Source organism: Pseudorasbora parva, chromosome 2 (assembly GCF_024679245.1).
Source record: "Pseudorasbora parva isolate DD20220531a chromosome 2, ASM2467924v1, whole genome shotgun sequence".
Lineage (NCBI taxonomy): Eukaryota > Metazoa > Chordata > Actinopteri > Cypriniformes > Gobionidae > Pseudorasbora > Pseudorasbora parva.
This window is the reverse complement of record NC_090173.1, coordinates 688,621-715,904: the sequence shown is the minus strand read 5'-3', so window position 1 is coordinate 715,904 and position 27,284 is coordinate 688,621. Positions and strand designations below refer to the sequence as shown.

The window sequence follows — 27,284 nt, the reverse complement described above, 5'->3', positions numbered from 1 at the left end:
ATACGAAGAGCTAAATGTGACTCCGTTGTTGAATATTACCCATTTTCAGTGATTGAAAACCAAATGTGGCTCACTTTGGACACGCCTGATACTGATTGTGTTGAAAGAGGAATGTCTGAATAACCAATCATGCTGAGACTAGAAATGCAAACACACTTTCCTAGGAGGCATTAAACCTTGGCTCGGGTTATAAATATAGCCCTGGTGCCCTTTCAAGGGAAGGAGACGTTGGGTCATCCTGACGCAATGGGAACGCGACTGGAGCCTGAAGCGTGTGTGTGTGTGTGTCACTGGCCCGCTGGCATGTACTATATTAGGGCCATCCGTACGTGACGTCATCAGCTTCAGAGTGTTGCACCATAGTGAGGTAAGATCATCTGACATTAACTTGACCATTTCAGTGGATTTATGGCACTCAGGGGAGTATGTTCTCTGTGTTTTCAGAGAAATAAACAAGAAACTCTTCTAGTATCAACATGATTTGTTCTTCAGACATTGCCCTTTTAATGCACTTAGCATCAGCTGTGTCCAAGGAGACACACATTTGGGTTTCAACCATTGAATATGGGCAATGTTCTGCATTTAGATCCCCACGGCTCTGGAAATGAACCATACAGGGCCTTAAAAATGAACATACCCAACCAGGAGTTTGTAAAAAAATAAAAAACAATGTAAAATTATATTTATAAATCTTTGATACTTCTTGAGTTACAGGATTGCAAACTTCGGGGGAAAAAAACAGCTTTTTCCCTTTTTTTGACCTTTGTCTAATGGCATATAATTCTACATAGATGGCTAAAGTCAGCAGCAGATTTAATGAATCATGGGTAATGTAGTTTTCCTCCAGGAATGTCACTGTTAATCATGATTCTTTGACATAATGTGAACAAATGGCTGTAAACAGAAGCATAAACCATGGGTTAACAAGCTCACAGCTCCCAGCAGGACTGTTTCCCTGTGGATGTTCCCCCCGTTACAGCTAATGCTGTGAGATCTTACATTAGTTTGATCTTAACCCTAACCTGAACCTGTTTGGGCTGTGCTGACCGGTCCAGTTTTTCATCTCGCATACGTCTGTACTTTGAACTCTAGAGTCGGGCTCTGTTTTAATGTCAAGTGTTTTAATATGCAGGTCTGGGGCTCTTAATTCTTTTCATTAAAGGGGGGGTGAAACACTCAGTTTCAGTCAGTGTCATGTCAATCTTGAGTACCTATAGAGTAGCATTGCATCCTGCATATCTCCGAAAAGTCTTTATTTTTTTTATAATTATATAAGAAAGATGCGCTGTTCCGAGTCTTTCCGAAAAAAGCCGAGCGGGTGGGGGCGTGTCGTGTGGGCGGAGCTAAATAATGACGTGTGCGCGCCGCTCCTATTGTGTTGAGTCGAGTGCGTCGTAAAGCTGTCTCATCCCTAACAGCGGGAAAAAACTTTATTCAGAATAAAAATATGTCTTTTAATCAGATACAGCCATACATCTATGATCCGGAATCAGACCCAGAGGCTGCAGTTGAACAGGAGCAGCAGCAAAAACGACTAGAGCAGGACGTCTCTATGTGGTACAAGTTATACACTAACTATATAATATGCTTAGCGGCTTGTGTTATTTACATATTTATACTTGAATTATATCGTCGTATTTTTGTCTTTGAAGGTGTACATGTGGGAAGTGCAGTTGTGCACGTGTGTGTGTGTGTGTGTGTTTACGCGTGGTTTGTGTAGACAGTAAGCGGACCGGTTTTGCACAGCAGGATTAGTTAGTGTTTACATAGAAAGACACGGAATAGTAGCGCATTTGAATGAAGAAGCGCGCTTATTTAGTTCAACATATTTCCCCCCTCTTTGTGTATTGTTGTTTGGAGTGCTTTTACAATACACAAACATAAAGTTACACATATAGTGGCCAGCTAAACAAATGTACACGCACTACACATCGCATGCTCCATTGATCAATTAACTATACGTGATCATGTTTGGGCTACTTGATGAGCATAGGCAAAGACACAGACATTTGAAGCAGTCTAACTCACCGCCTGCGGTTCTAACGTTGGGACCTTTATCGTTGGGACTGCTCCATCCTTCAGCATTAGGCGATCGGAAAATCCGGCGTCGAGCTGGGCCTTGTTTATGAAACAGTCGGCACCGAAATGCAGCGAACAGATATAAACATTCGCGCAACTCAGTTGCTGATCCGGAAAAGCAAATTCCATCCACTGTTGCCTTAACGCGGGTTTTGGGGAATCTGTGCAGGACTGTCTTGGTCTGGCAACCAAAAACCCACTTTTTTGGTGACATTGTAATTGTGCAAATCACCTGTGCAGCAGCCTACGAGCCAGCGCTTTGATGGGCATAGCCTGTTGCTTTCGCTCTCTCTCTCTCTCTCTCTCTCTCTCTCTCTCTCTCTCTCTCTCTCTCTCTCTCTCTCTCTCTCTCTCCCTCTCCCTCTCTCTCTCTCTCTCCCTCTCTCTCTCTCTCTCCCTCTCTCTCTCTCTCTCTCTCTTCTCTCTCTCTCTCTCTCTCTCTCTCCCTCTCCCTCTCTCTCTCTCTCTCCCTCTCTCTCTCTCTCTCTCTCTCTCTCCCTCTCTCTCTCTCTCTCTCTCCCTCTCTCTCTCTCTCTCTCTCTCTCTCTCTCTCTCTCCCTCTCCCTCTCCCTCTCTCTCTCTCTCTCTCTCTCTCTCTCTCTCTCTCTCTCTCTCTCTCTCTCTCTCTCCCTCTCTCTCTCTCTCTCTCTCTCTCTCCCTCTCTCTCTCTCTCTCTCTCTCTCTCTCTCTCTCTCCTCTCTCTCTCCTCTCTCTCTCTCTCTCTCTCTCTCTCTCTCACGCGCTTCCGGTAGAATTGTCCGTAAGGCCCATACAAGGAAATTCCGCCCCCATTAACGTCAAAGGGGGACCCATGATCGCAAAAAACTTGCCGAAACTTATGACTAACCGGAAGTAGTATTTTTGACAAAGAAATACTCCCATCAAACGTCCACCTTAACTTTTGAAACGTTGTCTATGTTTAGTATGGGATTCCAAGTCTTTAACAGTGTAAAAAGATCAGTATGCCATGAAACAGCATTTCACCCCCCTTTAATGAGCCATTCGTACTTAATTTGTATTAAATCTATATTCATCGAGTCAAATGGAGTCGAATGGGAACATGGGAATCGATACCCAGCCCTATGAAATAAATTATTTTTTTTAGGTTCCTTCCTTTTACATCCCATAATATTCTATTAATCTCTTTCATTATGGACATCAATAATCAGCACTAAACTCATAATATGCACATAAGCCGTCATGTGGAGTATTAAATAAGAATTTATCTATTAATATGTACCATTTCGTGACAGATTGTACTTTAAGTGCCAAATAAAAATACAGGTTTAACATTAATACCAATTTGTAACTAAATAAAGGATAACAGGAGGGGATTAACATTAATTTCTACTAGACTCTTTAGTCAAAGCAAATGACCAGTCAGTATCATAAACTCATCATATTTCTCAGTGTACTGAACAAACCTCCCAATGAGAACAGCATTTATCGAACAAATAAAACCACTGAAAACCAGTTAAAATATTCTATACACTCAAATCAATGAACTTCTGCTGCACTCATTCAGCCTTGTCCACATCACTTACACACACGCGTATACACCGAATGGGTGAGCTCCTGTTGCTAAATAATATGCTTATTTCATAGTTTCCACTTCCACTTGCAGAGCATAGTAATAGTTATTTTAATTAGGTACATAAACCTTTATACGTTTAACAGACCATTATTAAGTAACTGCACATATAAATATTACGTATCGGTGACAAATGCGAACGGTTTGATTTACTGAAGGACATTTAGTCAGCTTTACTTGTATTTATTTGGTTCACATAACTAAATTGTTGCTTGTTCAGTTGTGCGGAAGCACTTGGCGCTGTTTTAAAGTCATGTTTTAAATGTGCAGGCTGTAAAGCAGTGAAAGTGTGCAGCGTTAGGCGGTCATATTTACTAATCTAAAGCATCCTAACAGCGTGAGTTACAGATAACCCTTCTCTGACATGACCTCCACACGTCCTGCATCCAGGAGTGTGTGATCGGGAGTGAGTGTGTGTGTGTGTGTGTGTGATTAGTCTGCAGGATCCAGGATAGCCTCCAGATCCTTGGCTTGAGGAAGCTTCTCAGGTTAGCCAGAAACTCTGCATGGACCAACAGACGCAGGTGTTTATGATTATAAAGTGAGTCTTTATTAGAAGAGACAGCGCACACACACACACACACACACACACACACACACACACACACACACACACACACACACACACACACACACACACACACACACACTCAGTCAGGTCTTCAGGTCTCCCAGCCCTTGCCTCCGGGTTGTTTTGGGCAGCCGGAGCCCCACGAGTCTGCCGCCTGATGGTCTCGATCTCTCCGCGGGCGTGGTAAAGCTGGTGGAGCCGCAGGTGGAGGCGGGTGGAGCTCAGGAGGCAAGAGTACATCTGGGCGGAGTGTAAGCCTCCATCTGCGCTCGACAGAGCTGAGCCCCGGTCACCTGCACACACACACACACACACATCTGAGCCCGGTCACCTGAACACACACACTCATGTGGAAAAACACCCTCATGTGCGGAGGTCCTGTTTCACTGCTAGATGACACTGACCACACACACACACACACACACACACACACACACACACACACACACACACACTCATATTAAAGGGATAGTTCACCCAAAAATGAAAATTAACCACCCTCAAATGTTCTAACCCTGTATTAGACAACATGTGTAATGAGTTTCTTTGTTCTGCTGAACCCCTAAATATATAAAGTAGGGGAACCCCCATGGTAATCAATGGCTGCTCTCTCTGCTTTGTCACAAACATTCTTCCAAAGCATATTTAGTGTTGAGCAGAACAAAGACACTCATTAGACCTGCTGTCAGAGTAAAGAGTGAGCTTGTCCTCTCCCAGTGTTCAGTCAGCTTCGGCATATTGAAATCTGCATATTTGTGATATGGTTACCTTATCTAAAGAGCATTCCCCCTAAATCTACCTAAATACCGGCTATGCTTCAGCCTTCGTATTATATTCTTACACTTGATCTATTTAAATAAGACACTATAGGACTGTTACCATCTAATTAAATCATTTACACTGAAAAAATACAACTGCATTAACAAATAAAACATATTGGAAAGTGTGTTTAAACATGAAACTAAACCTCCAGTAGGTGGCAGCAGGTGAGTCTTCATGAGTGAGTCACTGAGTCGATTCATCCAAACGATTCATTCAAACGGATGATTCATTGATTTACAAACAGGTCATTGACACATTGATTCAACCGATTCATTCAAACACTGAATCATTCAGTAACACACACACACACACACACACACACACACACACACACACACACACACACACACACACACACACACACTGTTGCTTTGAGACGCATTATGATCTATTTTTGCTGCTGAAATTGAACACAAACGGTCCATATTGCCTCTATAATGTAGGCGACTAATGTTAATGAATAGTTTATGGATCTGCCGTATGAGATCAGTGTCGTTTTCAGCAGTGATGGGCTTCAGGAACACACACTCTTGCTCATGTGATGATGTTTAACGGGATCATATGTTATAAATATATAAACGTCACATGTTGAGTGTTTAGCTCAGTTTCTCGTGTGTTGTGATTTCTCCTCGAGAGGCTGCGGAGCGCCAACAGCGCCACCTTCAGCTCATCATATACTACACTATTATCCACTATCCATCGCCACTTACACTAAACTAATGATCATCCTTACACTCGCTAGTTATTGGCATTTTAATCAGTCAGTCATCTTTATTTCTATCGCTCTTCTTTTTTGTGTCAGTTTTCTTTTTCATAATTAAAATATAAATATATCATTGTTTGTGTTAATGCGAAAAAATAATACTTCATTATTTTATAATACTAAGTTCATTTATAATCATTCTATATATTATCAATTATACACACACACACACACACACACACACACACACACACACACACACACACACACACACACACAGAGGTTTGTTTCACTATATTAGTGAGGACATTACATAGACTTCCACTGATTTTATATCAGGTCAATGATATTTTCTATCCCCTAACCCAACCCCTATCCCTAAACCTACCCATCACACACACACACACACACACACACACACACACACACACACACACACACACACACACACACACACACTCACTCACTCACTCACTCACACATACGTACACACACGCACATACATACATACATACACACATACACACACATACTCTCTCTCTCTCTCTCTCTCTCTCTCTCTCTCTCTCTCTCTCTCTCTCTCTCTCTCTCTCTCTCTCTCTCTCTCTCTCTCTCTCTCTCTCTCTCTCTCTCTCTCTCTCTCTCTCTCTCACACACACACTCACACACACACACACACACACGTCGGCTCGGTTCTGTCACCTGGTTCCTCCTGAACTGCTGCATTATATATTTATAAATGAGAGTGTGTTTGTAGTCGGAGCCCTTCGCGATCCGGATCTCCTTCAGGATCCCGCGACACACACCGAGCGCCGCCATCATGACAGACAGAACGAGTCGAACACGCGCATGCGCGCACACACACACACACACACACAGCGGACAGACGCGACCAATCAAGCCCACAGGCCGTCGAGTGTGAATCTGAATCAGTGCGTTATTTGTTAAGGGAAATAAACAGCGCCAAACGACGAGCATTTCTATAATGCATTCTTTAGAAGCTGTGTTTTGTGATCTGTATCGCGGATTCTGTGTGAGGACATATTTATATGTTTCATTTTACAAATGTTTATAAATAGTCAAAATATTGTCACACGTATGTCTTGTCTGGCTAGATTGGTTGCCACCCTGGATTTCCCAAAAAAGCAAAAAAGAACATTTACATACTATCTTAACTGTACATTATGTAATGGCGAATGTCTTTTTCAAGCAGTTATATATATTTGTAATGATTTAGGTGTCTGATAAACATATTCCAGACTTTAAAATATTGTGCCATGTTTTTAATTTAGGTTTGAATTAATTTACTTGAGCACTACGAAACTTAGAGCAATAGTGTGGCCAGAAGTCAGTCATGAAGCCCAAAATATTAAAAAAGCTGCGTGGAGAAATCCAGTGCCGCTGTATCCCACATGGAAAGAACCTATATGAGGATATATGCACATATATGAACAGTGTTGCCACAGTTACTTTGAAAAAGTAATCTGATTACTGATTACTGATTACTCCTTTAAAAAGTAACTTAGTTACTTTACAGATTACTTGATTTTAAAAGTAACTAAGTTAGATTACAAGTTACTTTATTAGTTACATTCAGCAGTTGCCGACAACACCGCTGCCGCCTCAAAATAGAAATGACAACCGTTTTTGGCAACACACTTTATTGTATTTATGCCCGAGACTGACGGTCCCGACTTTTTTACGCCCCCTTTTTTAGGCTTCTCCTTCGTTTTATATTTATTTTAATAATTAAAATGAACAATAAGATGTGCTGGTGGAAACAACATGAGACCATGATAGCTTGCGCCACTGTCAAGATACGGCTCGCGTAGGGTTAAAGAGTCCGTCTCTTCAGAGCAGCTGCTAGAGTTATGGCCTTTTTACAACTGGTTCTTTCATTCATTTTCTCTGACCAGGTCTATCTGAATGCGAAATGACCAAGAGTAGGCCTAAATGCCTTCCGAGAGTCTTTCCAGACGTATTTAATTCCGATCACTCAAACAAACCAATTCAGAAGGTGCATGAAAGCATTTCAAACTAAACCGGACAAATGTAAATATCTGGTTGTTTAAACCACATGTGTCAATTTTACTCCTGGCAAATAATTAAAACATAAATGTGTGAGAGCGTGTTATGTTGTAGTCAGATAGATATGATGGTGCTACTGCAACATCGCTGCAAATGAGTAAAGCAAGCCAACGCAAATGGCCGTTAATGAAACTTTAAAATAAGTCACACAAAACACAATCATCTTCAGTATAAAATAATGAGACTAATGATCTGACCAGTGCTTCGGTCGCTCTCTCTCATATTGCGATCTTTGAATTTAAAATGGGCTGCTGAATAAAATGCTGGAATCTTTTGCTTTGATGTGAACTCCGTTAAATGAGCATATACTGCGGGAATTGAAGATCGGATTTATATTAATTTTGCTGAAGTGTAAGGTAGGCTATAAGACAACCTGCGTGTACTTTTTTTTGTTTGTTTAGATTGTGTAGCCCGTTTCGGGTTTTTTTGAGCGCCGTTGCGAGCAGTAGGCTAATCTATCAGCTGCCTCAGCTCGTCAGAAATGCCTTTGTGGTGGTATAATAACTAGCCTACTTTGTTTTTAATGTCAAAGTAGTTATATTTCGTTTCGTTTATTTTTTAAGTTCATTTAGAAAAATGTTTGGAGCAATTTTTAATTGTTAAATTAAAGTTTTAATTTTTTTATGTGACGACCCAGTGAGTTAACCGCATGAGTCTCTCAAACCAACTCTTGAATTGTCTTGCCTATATAAACTTTAATTTAACAAACAAAAAATTGCTCTGAACATTTTCTAAATTAGGATAATAAAAAACTAAACGAAAAATAACTACTTTGACATTAAAAACAAAACTGAACTATTTTAATGGCTGCAACAATGTAAAAAGTAAAATAAATAAATAAAAAACACGGGCTCCAGCCGGACTCGGGCTGAGAACTTTGATAAGCTGTCGGTTTTTACAAAGGAAAATGACTAAAATAGTAACTCACAGTGACCTGGATAAGTAACTTTAATCTGATTACTGGTTTGGAAATAGTAACGCGTTAGATTACTCGTTACTGGAAAAAAGTAGTCAGATTAGAGTAACGCGTTACTATGTAACGCGTTACTGGCATCACTGCATATGAAACATATATGCAGTTTATATGCACATATATGATAATATGTATGCTGCATATATTCCACATATAGGTAAAATTGAGGTGCATATATGTGCATATCCGGCCATATAGGTCTCCTGTATTGCTTCTTTATATCCACATATAAGCCATATAAGATATGTCTCAGCTCATGGCAGGATCCGGTCATAGCTCAATGTAATTTTACAGGTTATGGTCTGCATTATTTGTTTTGTTTTTTGTTTTTACAGAATTTTCCTGTTTTTTCATTATACAAGAAATGCCTGGTGTTTTACAGATAGTCGCTGTAATTTAAATGTACAGGAATTGCTTGTATTCTGGTAGCCTATTACATCTGTTGTTTTTTAAGAGGGATTTTTACAGAATAATATGTAATTTTACATAAAAGTGTGATTAATATTTTACAGATTTTTTTCTGTAAAATTAGAAAAAAGTAAACGAATGTTTAACTACAGAAATCAGCAGTCATTCAACATGTTTTACTTACCATTTAAGATAATGTGCTGGTTAGTGCGTTGTTTTAGGCTAAATAATAGTATTTGTACATTAGGCCTATACATATTAGTCAAACTATAAATTGGATTGTAGCTACTAATCTTTTAACCTTGTCTTGCAAACAAAAAAAGAAGCTAATTTTGATAATTTTTTGCACTGACTAATTCTCCCCTAAATTTCCTAACCACATCTATTCATGTACATTTGATGGGCTTCCAAATCCAGTTGCAAATGCAGCTGTGTGTGTGTGTGTGTGTGTGTGTGTGTGTGTGTGTGTGTGTGTGTGTGTGTGTGTGTGTGCGTGTGACGCAGTTTCAAATTTGCTGCCGGTTAATTTTCCGTTAGTCACGCCCACAGCAGTTTGCGGAGAGGTAGCGTTACAGTGATGTTAGAGCGGGTGATTTGATTTTATTTTAGGCTAAGCTACACTCGTGAAGTGAGTCGTGAGATTAACTGGATCGGAGCAGCCGTGAGCAGGATCTCGGAACTATGTGAGGAAAAATAACGCGCCATTTCAGCGAGAATGTCTCGGCAACTACAGCGACTTTTGACAAGCAGCGGCCATCATATCAACCGATCACTGGGCTGAGGTAAGAGTCTCATTCTATGATATTTATATCGTGTGGCTGCACATTGATGTTGTTGGTTGTTTTAAAGCTGTTGTTAACATTTCTAATCGTTGTTCAGTCACATAACTGGCGTTGAGAGTAAAACACTGAAAATTATAGCAGTTCAGGCCTCTTTCAATTTTCCATCTGTTTAACCAAGATTAACTTAGCTATTCATAAAGTTTGAGAGGTTGTATGTGGTAGTTATGTTACCGTCATTATATCTTTTGAAACAATGAACTAACGTTATCGGTTAACTATAGGCCTATATATAGCTGTGGAAAAATGAAAATATATTATATTATCATCGATCCAGATGATTGGACAGTTACACCCCTAGAGAGTTATATGATGCAGCTAACGTTAAGTCAAAGTAATATAATTTAACTTTAATTATAAATACTGTAAATTTAGCTCAGCTTCCAGATAACATTAGGTTGAGGTTTTTGGTCTCAGTAAAACATGCTGGCATGTTTTAATTAATGTAATAGTCCTATTTTTTTATTTGTATTATTTATTTATGCTCTTTTGTGTGATTTCAGGTCCTGTGGACAGACTGGAGGTCTACAGCAGGCGAGCATTGCAGGTGTGGAATAAGGGCACTGTTCTTCTCATCTTCGCTGTTTTGAATAGTATTTTGTTATAATTGCAACTAGAATCATTCAGAAACATGGCTTTTCCTATCACTGCTATCCTGACACATCTCTCTACTAGGGCTGTGTATTGCCAAGACTCTGGTACGATACGATACGTATCACGATACAGGGGTTACGATACGATATATTGCAATATATTGCGATATTTCTTTTTTGTGTGTTTTTGTTTTTTTATAATTTGAAAGAATAAAGAACACAACCATAAGCCTAAAACACGAGACAAAGTATTTTATTTAATTAATACAGTATAATTTATATCACTAATCATATGCAATGTGCAATCTAAGTTAAGGGAAATGTAAAGTGACTGCAGGATTCTTTATGTGTAAATGTTTTAAAGGTTCACAGTATAGCAGTGGCTATTTAACAACAGAAAGTGCAGTCCATTTCATGACTGAATGACCGTTTGTTTTATATTTAACACAGTAGCCCCGATCACACAGAACGTGTTTTTGCAGCGAGAGGCGCCTTTTCTGAAAGGATTTCGTTTGGCAGAGAGCGTTATGTGCCCTGGGCGCCTCGCGTTTAGACCGATTGCTGCGCCTCGCGTTTTTGAAAGAGCAAGTAGCCCCGATCACACAGAACGCGTTGAAAAAAATATGAAGTTGAAGTTGAAAAAAAGTCAACTCTGAGCGGAAAAGCGTGCAACATCATCGCGCTTATGTTCTGTTGTCCAGTCGAATGAATGAAGCGGCGGGCCTTCCGTTGTGTTGACCGTTACATTGATTTGACTGACAGTACAGGTGATTCGGGGGTTGCCTAGAAACATTAAAGTGCACTGCTCATTTCTGAATGAGAGAACGCCGACCACAAAAGGGAGTGCAGTGCGCCTCGCGTGTTCGAACCTGAAAAACGCGTTGTGTGTGATCGGGGCCTAAAGCTGTTTTCCAGAAAGCAGTCTATTGTATAAAGTGCTGTTTCAAGAACTGAGCTGCAGAGCTGGTCATCATATCCACATCGCTGTTATCTTTCGTTCTCCTGCCACCGCTGTCAGTTTTGGTGTGTGTTTATTTTGTTACTGAGAGGAAAGCGTGCAGGACATTCTATCGAAACGCTTCTCAGCAGCGCGGGTGACGTCAGGATGTTAAGCGAGCTCTCTGTTTCAATGTGTTTCCCGAGGATTAGATTATAACTTGGCCTATTTTGCAAACAAAAAGATTCTTGTGGATTTCCTTAGTGGCTTCTTTATAGCTGAAGCCAACATGAGTCCACACTTCAGCTCTGTGTACTGCAGGAGCGGAATAATGCTATCGTCTTCAGAGCTGGGTTTGCTAATCTAAACACTAGCGATGCACTTTTACCTTGCGCTTCTCCGGCTCCGCGTCCGTTATACGTTCTGAGATAACACTGCCATCTAGCGGTTGGGTGTTATACAGTCTGTGGTTTAAACCGAACACAAAGCCACGAATCTTGGATGTAAATAAATAAATATATAAATATCGATACAACGTTTTTGAGAATCGATACAGTATCGCCAAACATAATATCGCGATATTCACGTGTATCGATATTTTCTTACACCCCTACTCTCTACCCTTCATTCCAGCGGATGATCCGCCGGTAGCTGCTCGCATCTCAGCCTGCTCGATGGAAATTTCCGACCGTCACCTGGATGACCTTTACCTTCAACTCAACCTCGCCAAGACGGAAGTGCTCGTGGTTTCAGCCAGCCCTACCTTTGTGTTATGACTGATCAGTTAATCTTCACAGACCACATTGCTAGAACTGCCCGATCTTTAGATTTTCCTTGTACAGCATTGGGATGATCAGGCCATTCCTATTGAAACATGCTACACAACTCATCCAAGCTCATGTTCCAGCCACTGGCGTCAGTGTTTGCTGATGCACTGTGAAGACTTGCGCTGTGAAGGCAAATGGCGCATTGTGGTGCCATCCCAAAGAGGCACAAAATCACTTTCACAGACCTTTATCTGGACTGTTCCATGCTGGTGGAATAACCTGACTAACTCCAGCCATTTTCAGGAGACCACACATGACCCATTAAAACTAGCTCTTTTCTGTTTAACAAAACTGCTAGACTAACTAGAAATTGTCACTGCACTTATTGCTGCTTCCATACTCTTCATTTGTAAGTAAGTAAGTAAGCTTTATTTCTATTGCACTTTTCACAGACAAAAGGTCACAAAGTGCTTTACAAAATTAAAATGTACACATAAAAGATATACACATACACATAACATACAAATATACATAAATACACACAAACATACAAAACCATAATTGCTAATTAAATGCTTGTCTAAAAAGATGCGTCTTAAGGTGTTTTTTAAAAGCTTCCACAGAGTCCAAAGCTCTCAAGGCTAATGGAAGAGCGTTCCAGAGCCTTGGAGCCACTACACAGACGGCTCGGTCACCTCTCGCTTTAAAACGTGTTCTAGGAACAGTTAAAAGGTCTTGGCCTGAAGACCTCAAAGAGCGACCAGAATTGTATACATGCAGTATATCCTGGATATAAGAGGGAGCTTGATCATGCAAGGCTGTGTAAGTAAAGGTTAAAATTTTAAACTGTACTCTAAAACTAATTGGAAGCCAATGTAGAGCCTTAAGTAAAGGTGTAATATGTGTTCGCCTGTTGGTAATATGTGTTCGCCTGTTGGTAATATGCGTTCGCCTGTTGGTAATATGCGTTCGCCTGTTGGTAATATGTGTTCGCCTGTTGGTAATATGTGTTCGCCTGTTGGTAATATGCGTTCGCCTGTTGGTAATATGCGTTCGCCTGTTGGTAATATGCGTTCGCCTGTTGGTAATATGCGTTCGCCTGTTGGTAATATGCGTTCGCCTGTTGGTAATATGCGTTCGCCTGTTGGTAATATGCGTTCGCCTGTTGGTAATATGCGTTCGCCTGTTGGTAATATGCGTTCGCCTGTTGGTAATATGCGTTCGCCTGTTGGTAATATGCGTTCGCCTGTTGGTAATATGCGTTCGCCTGTTGGTTATATGCGTTCGCCTGTTGGTAATATGCGTTCGCCTGTTGGTAATATGCGTTCGCCTGTTGGTAATATGCGTTCGCCTGTTGGTAATATGCGTTCGCCTGTTGGTAATATGCGTTCGCCTGTTGGTAATATGCGTTCGCCTGTTGGTAATATGCGTTCGCCTGTTGGTAATATGCGTTCGCCTGTTGGTAATATGCGTTCGCCTGTTGGTAATATGCGTTCGTCTGTTGGTAATATGCGTTCGCCTGTTGGTAATATGCGTTCGCCTGTTGGTAATATGCGTTCGCCTGTTGGTAATATGCGTTCGCCTGTGTTCGCCTGTTGGTAATATGCGTTCGCCTGTTGGTAATATGCGTTCGCCTGTTGGTAATATGCGTTCGCCTGTTGGTAATATGCGTTCGCCTGTTGGTAATATGTGTTCGCCTGTTGGTAATATGTGTTCGCCTGTTGGTAATATGCGTTCGCCTGTTGGTAATATGCGTTCGCCTGTTGGTAATATGTGTTCGCCTGTTGGTAATATGTGTTCGCCTGTTGGTAATATGCGTTCGCCTGTTGGTAATATGCGTTCGCCTGTTGGTAATATGCGTTCGCCTGTTGGTAATATGTGTTCGCCTGTTGGTAATATGTGTTCGCCTGTTGGTAATATGCGTTCGCCTGTTGGTAATATGTGTTCGCCTGTTGGTAATATGCGTTCGCCTGTTGGTAATATGTGTTCGCCTGTTGGTAATATGTGTTCGCCTGTTGGTAATATGCGTTCGCCTGTTGGTAATATGTGTTCGCCTGTTGGTAATATGCGTTCGCCTGTTGGTAATATGCGTTCGCCTGTTGGTAATATGTGTTCGCCTGTTGGTAATATGTGTTCGCCTGTTGGTAATATGTGTTCGCCTGTTGGTAATATGTGTTCGCCTGTTGTAAGTTGCTTTGGATAAAATTTAATTGTACATGTATAAAATAATAACTGCAATGTGACAGTATAAAAAATAGAAAGATAATTGTCTTTTAATGTAGATATTTTTGCATATTCTAAATTATATACTAAGCTTGTATTTCCTACAACAGAAGTAACTTGACGTATTTGTTATGTAAAATGACTAATAATGTAAATGTGCAGTTTCTGTACAGTATTTTGTAAATTTAACAGAAATTGGCTGTAACGGTTGCTATTTATGTACAAGTAGGCCTACTTAATTTAGAGGTTGAAGTTGTGAGTGGTTCTGTTCAAATAAAGATTAATACTGTAAATATGCAAACATGTTTTTGAATTGATGTGCTTACTGCATTTTTATAAATAATATCTTCGTTATCGTACATAGAAAACCTATATTTTAAAAGTAAATTACTGTAGATGGACAGCAGGTTTGTAAAATAAATTTGATTGAAAATTTGATGTTTTATGTGTAATTTAACATAATTGATCCGTTTTTCCACAGTTTAATAAATTATAATTAACATTAATATACTGTAATTAATTTTTTTACAGTGTAGGTGAACATATAAGTGCATATATATAGGTATATGTATATATGTACATATATGTACATATAATATAGGAAAACGGCCAATTTTATATATGTCACATATATTAAAAACCTATATCAAATCCTATATTAAAACATGTATGTTTATATAGGTTCTTTCCATGTGGGATCCGGCGCATCTTCCCACATTCTCTGATGATGACAATCTGGGAAATGGAAAATAATTGATGATAATCTGGGAAATTAAAACTGATGCGTGCTAATCATCCTCGAGAAAGAGAAGGGAGTCTGCGTAATATAATCCTCTACCAAATTTGAAGCCGCCTTGAAGACATTAGGGGGAAAAGAAAGTCAACACTGCTATAGCTCTAATAGCTAATTGGCTAATTGGTGATCATTGCTAATCATGCCCATGCCAAAGAAACACACGGAAGAAAATGATAGTGAGTTTGAAGAGTGCAATCCTGCTACAAAGAAATCCAAGAGAGATGATGATATAAAGACCATGGTCCTGAAATGGTATTTTACATGGCTTTGATTTCACACCGCACAAGCTTTCCCCCAGAGTGTGTGGAAAGCTGGAGGTGAAAGTATTGGGAAAGACTGAACGATGCAGCTTCATGGAAACAGATTACGCCTCAAGCCTTTGAACTTGGTGCAAGGTGAGGACCTTTTTGCGAGAGAAGCAAATTACCATCAGTCATGTCGCAAGTCATTCAACCTGAAATATGCAAAGCGTATCACATAGCCTTTGCTACCAACCCTGTCAGAGACACAGAGCAGGCCGCCACATCAGATGTCATTTAATGCTAACCTTGATGTCACTCAAGATCAGGTGATAAGACAGGAGATTGTGTGGCTTGCATCACTGTGTCTAGTTTACACCCAGGAGTTGGAGAAATGGCTTCCCCAATCCCGAGTGCAGAAGCTTAAGTAGCATTTCTATGGTCACAGCAGATTTGAAGAGTGTTATCACCCATAGCTTGATATTCAGTGCTAGCTTATCTCAGATGCAGTGAGAAATGCATAAGATGGCGAGCACGGGCCAGTATGAAGAAGTGGCCCTTCTTCTTCGTGGAGGAATCAAGAAGACGTGCAGAGAGTCAGATACTCTTCCTTGGCCTCTCCCACAGCTGAAGATCTGCTCACGGTGTTGGACGCCTTGGGCTGTCTATAAGTCAGGTATGACAACTCTCCACTTTGATACATGCTTTGCCTTATTTAATATAATACATGTAATAAATTAAATGAAAGACAAATCCATATTTCATCTCTGGAAGCCAGGCTAAGTGAGTAAACACTGTTACTGCACTCCTGTCACGTAAGGGGTGTGTGATACCTCCACAATCTACACACACGACACCTTGTGGCTGTCAAGTGTTTAGAGACACACACACACACACACACCTCTAGGCCAGACCCTCAGTTTCTCCTCAGAGCCCCAATACACACACTTTAGAAAACAAGAAACAGTCAGCGGTTCTCTTAGGCAAAATAACTTGAAAGAATCATTATAACAATATAGGAGAATAAATATTGATTATTAGCCTGGATGCCAGCCGAACTTAGCCCCGCCCACAACATTTTTAGGCAGATGCATTTGTATCTGCATCACCTTCACTATTTCTCTCAGAAATGATGATCATGTTGGGTCAGTACTCTGTGTATCATTAAATTATTTTATTTTTTTACAACACCGGCAAAGATCGTTTATTCCAGCGCACGTGCAGACAGGGTTGCCAAGTTTTTACAACAAAACCGCCAACTATTAGCCCTAAACAATAGCTTCTCGGGGGGTTCTCGGGGGGAAAAATGGTGTTTGGGGGTAAAATGTGTGTTATTTTGGCAAGGTTGCTGCTAAAATTCGCACTCATGGGTATATATATTACATAATAGTCGCTCCAACCCGCGGACATTGAAAAAAACCCACAGAAAAAAAACGCGGACTTGGCAACACAGTGCAGTTGAGCTCTGTTGATGTCGCTTCGCTGCTCTGATTGGTTGTAGGTCTGTGTAATGGATGTCTTTCCTGGTTGGGTTGAAACACGCCCCATAATCACAGCTCAATAGAGCATCAGACTCATATTCTGACTAGAGTTGAGTATGACCACGTCAGGCTAATTGATTAAGGCTATGAATTCAGAATCCCCCTTTCACTGGGATGAACTACATGGGCATGGAGAAAGTCCACAAATGCAAGGGCTCAGGCTTGTCACTAGTGGCTGTCTCTGAGGTGTTGGGAAGGGGAAGACATATGCAGATGCACTCTTGACAGTCAGTGAAGCCCTGGAATGACTTTAACTTCAGAGATTCATTGAGGAGGAGAATGTGGAGATCACCAATCCCAAATTGATCACCAAATTGATCTAATCCAGTCCTGTAGTCGTGAGAACCCTTATCTTGCACTGAAGGATCCGGAACCAGTGTGGTCTTTTGGACCTATCCTCCCCACTAAACTCACTGACTTGGAAACAGTCGAGGAGATGGATGGATGGAGATGGTGAAGTAGACGAGGAGCAAGAGATCGATTATGAAGACCTGAGGAGATGGATGGAGATGGTGAAGAAGACGAGGAGCAAGAGATCGATTATGAAGACCTGAGGAGATGGATGGAGATGGTGAAGAAGACGAGGAGCAAGAGATCGATTATGAAGACCTGAGGAGATGGATGGAGATGATGAAGTAGACGAGGAGCAAGAGATCGATTATGAAGACCTGAGGAGATGGATGGAGATGGTGAAGTAGACGAGGAGCAAGAGATCGATTATGAAGACCTGAGGAGATGGATGGAGATGGTGAAGTAGACGAGGAGCAAAAGATTGATTATGAAGACCTGAGGAGATGGATGGAGATGGTGAAGAAGACGAGGAGCAAGAGATCGATTATGAAAACCTGAGGAGATGGATGGAGATAGTGAAGAAGACGAGGAGCAAGAGATCGATTATTAAGACCTGAGGAGATGGATGGAGATGGTGAAGTAGACGAGGAGCAAGAGATCGATTATGAAGACCTGAGGAGATGGATGGAGATGGTGAAGAAGACGAGGAGCAAGAGATCGATTATGAAGACCTGAGGAGATGGATGGAGATAGTGAAGTAGACGAGGAGCAAGAGATCGATTATGAAGACCTGAGGAGATGGATGGAGATGGTGAAGAAGATGAGGAGCAAGAGATCGATTATGAAGACCTGAGGAGATGGATGGAGATGGTGAAGTAGACGAGGAGCAAGAGATCGATTATGAAGACCTGAGGAGATGGATGGAGATGGTGAAGTAGACGAGGAGCAAGAGATCGATTATGAAGACCTGAGGAGATGGATGGAGATAGTGAAGTAGACGAGGAGCAAGAGATCGATTATGAAGACCTGAGGAGATGGATGGAGATAGTGAAGTAGACGAGGAGCAAGAGATCGATTATGAAGACCTGAGGAGATGGATGGAGATGGTGAAGTAGACGAGGAGCAAGAGATCGATTATGAAGACCTGAGGAGATGGATGGAGATGGTGAAGTAGACGAGGAGCAAGAGATCGATTATGAAGACCTGAGGAGATGGATGGAGATGATGAAGTAGACGAGGAGCAAGAGATCGATTATGAAGACCTGAGGAGATGGATGGAGATAGTGAAGTAGACGAGGAGCAAGAGATCGATTATGAAGACCTGAGGAGATGGATGGAGATAGTGAAGTAGACGAGGAGCAAGAGATCGATTATGAAGACCTGAGGAGATGGATGGAGATGGTGAAGTAGACGAGGAGCAAGAGATCGATTATGAAGACATGCTGTATGATGAATAGACATCATTGCCCTTGACCTTTTGACCTTTGATATCTTGATATCTAGAAGTACTTTTTTCTATTTCAGTTTATTCTAAGGAGGATTTGTTATACCCTATATATACACACATATTTGACTATATGAGTGATTTTCTTTTTTGTTTCAATAAATATAATACCAATATAATGGTTTAAATAGTAACTCCTTATTATGGGAGATGTTCATTTGGACCAATATGTGACTATTTCAGATGGGGATCATCAACATTTGCTTCTTAGATATGTTAAAGACTGTACAAAAATACAAAAGCTAGAAAACTTATATCAATAGGGTCCAAAGGGGAGGTGTTCCAGTGATCCAGAGTGTAATATATTTCTTTGCATTTATTTGAGTTTTTATGCACCATACATTTTGGTTTAATGCAAAATGCAACTTTGTTAAATTCGTATCAATTCATTTATATTGCTATTTCTATTTTATCTTAACCTCTTTCTCCATCTTGGTGGCAGGATCTGGGCACCGAGGACAGACGAGTGACCTTCTTTGGGTGGTGGCTTCCTTCACAGTGTGCCGTGCTCTTCACTGACATTAGTGTGTGTGTGTGTGTGTGTGTGTGTGTGTGTGTGTGTGTGTGCACTGTAAGCTGAGTGAGTTACATGATTTAAGGGTGATTACTCTATCTGAGACTGCCCCTGTTGGTAAGCCCAGTTCCTTTGCCAGAAATAATTGAGTCTTTAATGAGATGAGTGTGACTGTCTGTTAATGCTCCTTTTTATACTGTTAATAAAATACTTTTGTACAATTACTTATACTCTGGCTTACATAGCGACTCGAACCTGTGTGTGCCTTTAGAGGGCACACTAAATTCCTTGGGTGTAATTCCCAAGGTGGCGTAGTCAGAAAGTGAGCTCGATTTGAATTTGATGAGTAAGTGTATGATTAGTGCCGCCCCGCCTTATAACCCACACTTTGCCACACTAGGTTAAAAAACTTTGCCCCTCCATCAAACTCCTCCCTCACACACCACTTACCAGGAAGAGACTGACTTGTTATTTCTCCTTTCCTCTCTCTCTCTCTCTCTCTCTCTCTCTCTCTCTCTCTCTCTCTCTCTCTCTCTCTCTCTCTCTCTCTCTCTCTCGACAACAGCAATAAAGAATCAGCGATCAGTGGAGAACGAAGAGAAACACTTTACAGAAGGATTTTGTGAAGTTTGTTTCTACAACAGAAAGCAGATCTGTGTGATTCTCATTGTGTTTTATGTTGTAGCCGTCATTCAGGAAGTGAAAGTAAAGTTCAGATTGTTGGAGCTCAAACAGGGGAAATGGATTCACTGTCTGTAGAAGATCTTTCTTGTCCCGTGTGCTGTGAAATCTTCAAGGCTCCTGTTCTTTTATCCTGTAGTCACAGTTTCTGTAAAGAGTGTCTTCAGCAGTTCTGGAGAATCAAGGAAACTCAGGAGTGTCCCGTCTGCAGGGGAAGATCCTCATATCAAAATCCTCCAATCAATCTGGCATTAAAGAACTTGTGTGAGTCGTTCCTGAAGAAGAGAAAGGAGAGACGTTCATAAGGATCTGAGGAGATCTGCAGTTTACACAGTGAGAAACTCAAACTCTTCTGTCTGGAGGACAAACTGCCTGTGTGTTTAGTGTGCATTACTTCACAAAAACATGACAATCACAAATTCAGACCCATCAGTGAAGTGGTTTCATCATATAAGGTAAGACAACTCTCTTTTGTTTCTCATGCAAAGAACAATAATTAGTACTAAACACAGATTTCACAATCATGCACTAAATATTAATCATTTTACTCAACTTCATTAACATTTACTGTGCTGTAAAAACCTATTTACCTGATTCTTGTTTTTGTGTCGTAAAAAAAAAAAGAAAAGTAGATGTTCAAACAAAATACACCATAAAACTTAGGCAACCTCAGTAAACAGAATATCATTTTCAACACTAATCACCCCTTTATTAGTGATAACTGCTGTGAAGGCTTGAGCTGACTGGCGATCAGTCTTTCACAGCGCTCTGGTGGATTTGACTCACTTCTCTTTGCAGAACTGCTTTAGTTCAGACACATTTGAGGGTTTTCAAGCCTGAACTGCCTGTTTAAGGTCCTGCCAAGTGGATTTGTGGATTTGGGTATTCGCATACCCGAAACCCAACTCAATTGGGTTCAAGTCAAAACTTTAATTGAGCTTTTCTGGGCCGTTCAGATGTGGATTTACTCCTGTGCTTTGAATCATTGTCTTGATGCTTGAGCTTCAGCTGGATTTTTGTTCAACTCTAGGAGGAGCTCGATACAGCACTGAAGTCCTTACAGGAGAAACTTCAACACAATAAAAACATTAAAGGAGAGTTTGAGAAAACCGCTCAACACATCAAGGTGAGGAAACAGAGTCAAGAGTCATTTCATCACAGCTGTAGGATCTCTACATACAGTTATGATCTGATATATTTAAGTTGATTATTTCTGTAAATGACGAGCAGCGTCTGCTTCTGGATCCGTTATATGTCGGCTATGGGAGTTTCTCTCTGATATGAATGATGTGAAGTGTTGATGTGTGTGGCTCGAGATGACTGAAGTGAATGTGATGTGATTTCAGGCTCAAGCTGAGCACACAGAGCGTCAGATTAAACAGCAGTTTGAGAAGCTTCATCAGTTTCTCAGAGATGAAGAAGAAGCTACAATCACTGCACTGAGGGAGGAAGAGGAGCAGAAGAAGCAGATGACGAAGGAGAAGCTGGAGGAGATGAACACACACATCTCAGCTCTTTCACACACAATAAAAGACATGGAGGAGATGATGAGAGCCAGTGACGTCTGCTTTCTGAAGGTCTGATTTCAGATCATTGGTTGATCATTGGTTCATTGATTGAGTTCTTGATGATTAATGGTGTGTTTGTTCTGCAGGAGTTTCCAGTCTCAATGGAAAGGTGAGTGATCTGCTCCTGTCTCTGGTCTCTCTGGTTCTGATCCAAAGCCACTGCAGTTCTGACTCCTGAATGTTCTTCCAGAGTCCAGAGATCACAGCCGGATCCACGGATGGCTTCTGGAGCTTTGATTCATGTGCCACGGTACTTGGGCAACCTGCAGTTCAGAGTCTGGAAGAAGATGCAGGACATCGTCCACAACAGTGAGTCTGATGGCAGAAGATCTGATATAAATGGGTAGATGGGTAGATCATTCACTTGTTATGACCTCTAGGGGTCAGCCGTAACAGAAAACACCAGAAAGAATTCAAAATGATAACTGTTTATTTACAAAGAAAAACAAAATTTACAAAGCCCCTAGTGTAGCATGTCTGAAGCATGAATGAAACTAAGACCAATCCTAATTAGTACTACGTCATGCCCGAAATTAGTACTACGTCATACTACGAAACCCGAAACTATAATGGACGTCGTAAGAAGGACACTTCAGGGAACGAGTACCCATTATGCCACCACAAACTATGTTTGCCCTTGTGTGAAGCTGGAACCCAGGCACACTTAGGACCACAGCGCCTGGCGTCACAGGGAGATACAGACTGTAAAACCTGATGAAAGTGTGTGAGGTAGCACAGCCGGCTGCCTCACAGATCTCCGGAAACGGGATCCCCATTTGAAGGGCCCTAGAAGAGGCAAGGCCCTAGGTAAAGGCAAACCGTGCACCTGATAGGCCAAGGCAATCGCCTGGATGATACAGATACAGATGATACTGACCGTTTGCTTGGACGCGGGCAGCCCCCTCTTAAGAGACCCGAAACACACTTGGTCCGACCTTCTACACTGCAAAGACTTCCGCAGATAAATTTACAGTGCTCTGACCGGGCAGAGCAGATGAAGTCTTCCCTCTTCAGCCGACACATGAGGTGGAGGATAAAATGCCTGCAGGACCATAGGCCATGCCACACTAGATGGAACTTTGGGCACATAGCCTGGCCTCGGGTAAGGGATGGCCTTAACTCTGCCGGGGGCAAACTCCAGGCAAGTTGGCATTATAGCCAAGGCCTGGAGGTCCTCCACCCCCTTAAGCGAGGTGATAGCAAGGAGCAGCTCCACCTTAAATAGCATATTGCAGGTTAGAGACTCCAGTGAGTCAGTGTATAGAAAAATAATGTAGGACCTAGATTTTCTTTAAAATATACTTGTAAATACGCTAATAAGGCTTTTTGAGTCGTTTTTGTGAGAAAATTTTACTTCCGCATCTAAAAATGCGCAAACCGGAAGTGACATAACGAGAGGGAGTGCCGTGACTTTCAACCATAGGAAAACAATGGATCGCAATGACAGTTCGGACGCTGAGGAAATTATAAATGTTTATTAATACTCATATGGCAGACCACAGCCATGCAATTATGACACACAATAAGGGACAGGCCAGGATTAGACAGAACAACGGTCAGAGGAGAGGATTTGAGTTGTTGTGTGAGGAGAAACAGTGGAAAACACAGCAGATGAGAGAGTCGGCTCATAACATTATACGCTAACACTGTGCTCAGATTACAATACTTACAGATAATTATCATGTATCAGGCAATCGCAAAGCTGCTATTGGTCATCTAGGAGTATTGATACCAATAACAGAAACTAATAATAAGTTCAGTCACACTCACCGTCCACATTAGACGTTAAAGCCGGGCGCGGGGCGTAACGTTACCCGGTGCTGTTTTTGCTCTCATACGAGCTCGCAGACGATGTTTTTCTCTCGCGTGGACATTGTGGATGCTCGTATGGTCATGGCTCGCAGCATGAGGAAAAACACGACGAGCCGAGCACGTTTCTCGCACCTCCCTAACTCACAATATTTTTTAAACATACAAAATCAAAAAAATCGGGAGTCGGCTTGATTTTCACCAGCATGGCTGTCCCCTATTGCCAAATCATGCACAACAATGTCACAGGCTAGATCTATGAGTATTTTTATGCTATAGCTCAGTTGCTGCAACCATACAGTGCCTTTTTACACACACACACACACACTCACACACACACACATACATACGCACGGATGCTCTCACTCCCTCTCTGGTTGTTTCTGTTGAAAGGGCTGCTGTTCTATGCTTTTCAACAAACCATTTGGACACAAGTAATGTTTTCTATCTAAAGCTAGCAGCAACATTGAGTGTCTGTGTCACAATGTAGAAAGGACCCAAAAGCGAATGCTGGTAAATTAGTAATTTATTGAAGCGGGAAAAGGGAAAATAAGGCTGACTGCCAGTTACCAGCCGTATAGGCGGACGCAGGTCAGGAGAGATAAACTAAAGAGTCCATATAAGGAGCTGGCGGGTAGCCTGGTAACGGGTACTGCTGGCCAGGGAGCGCACGCAGGACGCGTCGGAACGCACACCTCACTCGGCTGATACGGCGGTGCTGAAGAGCAGACTGGGAAGCCGCAGAACCCAGGGGAAAATCCTCTTGAACCACACACACACGGCGAAACAGGACTAGGGGAGCATAAGAGGACAAGACGTTAGTTGCCGACATGAAAGAACAAACAATAACCCGACAAAGAGGGGAGAAGAGCATGAGAGTTAAATAGCAAGGTGACCAGGACAAAGGAGGGACAGGTGTGAGATGCACAGAGCGCGGCCGCTAATTAATATAGCGAGCAGCTGAGAGAAAGCGTACAGAGAAGAGTAAAGCCAGAGAAGTCAAACCAAACTCCTGACAGTCTGTTTTGAGTCTCCAGTCTCTGTTTATCGCGAACGCTTGTGTTCGCCCGGATCGCTTCAGTTTAACACACACAACAGAGGGCTGCTGAATAGCGAAAAAGCTAGCGCTGTTGTGAACCGGTGTTCCTTTATACTTTCGAGTATGCTTTCACATACTACGTCATGACATAGCACCAATCAGGATTGGTCTTAGTGTAATTCATGCTTCAGACGCACTACGCTGGGGGCGTTCCACGAAGTGTCATTCTTACGTCGCAATTCGAGTTCCCTCGAAAGGGAACTAGACAATCAAACAAAGGCTCACAAATAAACTAAAATACTATCACACTCTCTCTGATAAGACTCTCTGATTTACACAAAAGCCAAAAAGGCATGACGCACAACAGCACACAAAATGGCATGAAGCCCTGAATGAGTGTTTGGGGCAGTCCTTATATCCGAATCTGGTGCTGGACCGGACCAATCACAGTCTCAAAGTGATTAACAAGAAACACCAATCTGCAACACACAGCTTACACACACAGAGAGAGAGAGAGAGAGAGAGAGAGAGAGAGAGAGAGAGAGAGAGAGAGAGAGAGAGAGAGAGAGAGAGTATCCACAAAACAGATGATAAATAAAAAATAAAAAATGAAGGAACTTTCAAAATCATAACACACTCTTGCTCATGGTATGAAGATCAGAATAAAAGCATCTGTTGATTGTGTCTCATCAGCTCCTGTGATTCTGGATCCAAACACGGCGAATCCATGGCTCGTCCTGTCTGATGATCTGACCAGTGTGAGATACACTGGGAACGATCAACCTGTTCCTGATAATCCAGAGAGATTTGACTGGTGTCGCTGTGTTCTGGGTTCAGAGGGTTTTAACTCAGGAACACACTGCTGGGATGTGGAGGTTAAAGAGAATTACTGGTGGATTCTTGGAGTAATTACAGCATCAAACCAGAGGAAGGGATGGGGTTTCTTTAAGACTGATGTTTGGTGTGTGGATTATGGTGAGGATGTACTGTCTGAACGATATGGCTTTCGTGTTAGACAGAAGCTTGATCGTGTCAGAGTGCGTCTGGACTATGACAGAGGAACGGTGTCATTCTCTGATCCTGTAACTAAAAAACGTCTTCACTCTTTCACAACCTCCTTCACTCACACACTCTTTCCATTTTTCAATTGTTCTGGCTCTCTGAGGATCTTAGCGGTCAATAGTCAGTAAAGTCACTCCTGTAGGTCTGGATCTTCCTGCTTTCATCATCTTTCCAATATTTAATCCATATATCATGAGTGAGAGTTGATCTGAATATCAGTCCAGTGGCTGTGATTGGGCCGTGATGATCACATGACTGATATCCAGCACTACAGCCACACTCACACTCTCATATTGCTTTCATACAACAAAAAATATTCATTTATATTATACTTCACACAATTACACCGAATAGAGACACACCGGCTTTAGCATTCATGTTTTCAGGGTAATGGACATTTACCACATTAATGCTCTCTAATTTAGTTAATTATATAGTCACTGAACCAGTTCATTTTAAACATGCAAAAATGTGTTGTAAATGAATAATTATTTCAGTTATAAAGGTTATGATAATTTGTTTGTTGAAATAATCTCGTTAATGAAATATAAAAGCTATGTATAACACTTCTCAGAAATGCTCTTCACAATAAAGACTTAAGCTTTGACTTCAGTGTCATGAATCCATTATTTCAGACTCAAGTTGAACATTGATGCTGTGAATGCTTTACTACTGCTGTGTGTACAATGATATGGACATGAGTGTCATCGATACTCCACAGGAAGCCCACAGTCCTCATAAAGCGCTTGCTTCTGCTGAACATGTTGACGATCAGCTGAGAAGTCATGAGCTGTCTGACTATGTGTGGTTTGGTTAGAGGATCTGTTCAAGAGCTGCTCACTGTGGACCGATGTGCCATTATTACTGTCATTCCTGCAGTTTAAGCCTTGTGTCGTAGAGCGGGAGAAGTTAGAAACCTGTATGAATGAGTCTTAAGGCTGCAACATACTCCGCAAGAACAGAGAAAAAAGTTCTCGCTCCCAGGGCTGCGACAACAAAATGACATAATTTAGTTCTCGCAGCCCTGGTTTAGGAGTTCTCGCAGCTTGTTCTCGACACATCGTCTGAGCAGAACTTCTTTCTTGTAGGTGTCCGGGAACTATTGTGTGATTGGTCAGACATTTAAAGTGGGCGTGGTTAATGCGGAGAAACTGAGATGATCAACACCTGCTGTTCTGAAGTATGGAATGAACTGGCCATAGCGAACTTTATTCTTGTTCTTGCCACCTCGAGAAAACGAACACATTTCTTTGTTTTTGCAGAGTATGCTCCAAGCTTTAAGAAACTCTTCACTTGCTGATGTGAAATCAGTCCTCAGCCGCTGTGAGCAGAGAGACTTCAGTGCGGCTTCACTGACATCTAGAGGTCAGACTGAGGGCTATCGTTTTTACTACAGAATGGTGTAAAAATCATTTGACAACTCATTCACAACAATATAATGATTTAAGTTTTGTAAGTCAGTTTTTGTGTCAGCACTGGTGTATGCATGACCACAAAACTTTATACCATCGGGAAATATCTGTCTGTGCAATTAAGAATTTTTTTTTTTTTTTTTTGTGTTGTTAGGGGTTGACAGTTTTGACCCATAGACCAGATATGCGAAATGAAGACCAGGAGTCAGGATGTTCAATCATCTGAGAGAATTT

General features: G+C 41.5%; 2 pseudogenes; one reads left to right on the top strand and one right to left on the bottom strand.

Annotated features, from left to right (window-relative positions):
* Positions 1-4,243: 4,243 nt before the first annotated feature.
* Positions 4,244-10,254, bottom strand: LOC137089699 (protein FMC1 homolog; annotated as a pseudogene).
* LOC137090038 (zinc-binding protein A33-like) lies at positions 6,685-26,195 on the top strand (annotated as a pseudogene).
* Positions 26,196-27,284: the final 1,089 nt, after the last annotated feature.